Raw genomic sequence first — 1,056 nt, forward strand, 5'->3', positions numbered from 1 at the left:
TATCTGTTTAATATGATTTAAATCACTTACATAAAAAGCTGCCAGCATGTCTTACCAATAATCTGCATTAAAACATGACCACCCCCTAATAATATGTCACATACAGTTTGGTCTCGCATGGACTCCTCAAGACCTCTGAAGGTGTCTATTGATATCTGGTACCAGGACATTACCAACAGGTTCTTCAACTTCAGTGCATCCTGGTGCTATCACTTTCTTAAATGATCTAGGAGACCATGGACCATTTACTGGACCTTATTCCATTGCTTTAATGACCAATTTCAATGCTTGTGTGTTCTTTGTAGACACTTTCAGTGGTGGATAGGGGTAAGCATTGGAACTTCGACCAACATGCAACTATACAGTCCTATATGCAGAAGGGTTTGATTCACTATGTTGCACATTCACTTGATCACTATTATTAAAATTCGAGTAACAGTAACCCATCTGTTTGTCAGTACTAGACACAATAATTAATCACAATAGTCTTGGCTGCCCAACACCATGACAGCAGTTTGTGGGTTGTCCCTCCCAGAACCACTATCGGCAGGTACTCACCTTGTATGTGTTGCTGTTTCTGAAATACTTGGACCGATCATCTGGCCATAACAATTTGGCCCCTATCAAATTCACTCAGGTCTTTCAGCATGTGTAATATGAGTAATTATTATTAACCAACGATCAATATATCCCTTACTGTAACATGTATGATAGTTGAAATAGGCATTGTCATGCACATTTTTTGCCTTATTTAGATTGCTTTGGTTTATCTGTGTATGGTTGCCTGGTAATTACATAGAAATTGTTTTAGGGTTCAACCCAGTAAATGACTCTGGTTACTCTGGTGTTTTAACCCACCTGGTTAAATTACAATCAAAAGTGCATGTATGAATACGGCTGTAGATATCAAATCTAGAGGGGAAAATAGGTTTGCTTAACAATGTTTAAGGTAGGATAATAAGATAAAGTGCTTTTAAAAAAAAAAAAAAACATTTACAGTGCTCTGCCATTCCTCTTACATCCAGAGCCGATACTGATAGACATGCTCAATGTAAC

Source organism: Trichomycterus rosablanca, chromosome 9, assembly GCF_030014385.1.
Source record: "Trichomycterus rosablanca isolate fTriRos1 chromosome 9, fTriRos1.hap1, whole genome shotgun sequence".
NCBI classification, from domain to species: domain Eukaryota; kingdom Metazoa; phylum Chordata; class Actinopteri; order Siluriformes; family Trichomycteridae; genus Trichomycterus; species Trichomycterus rosablanca.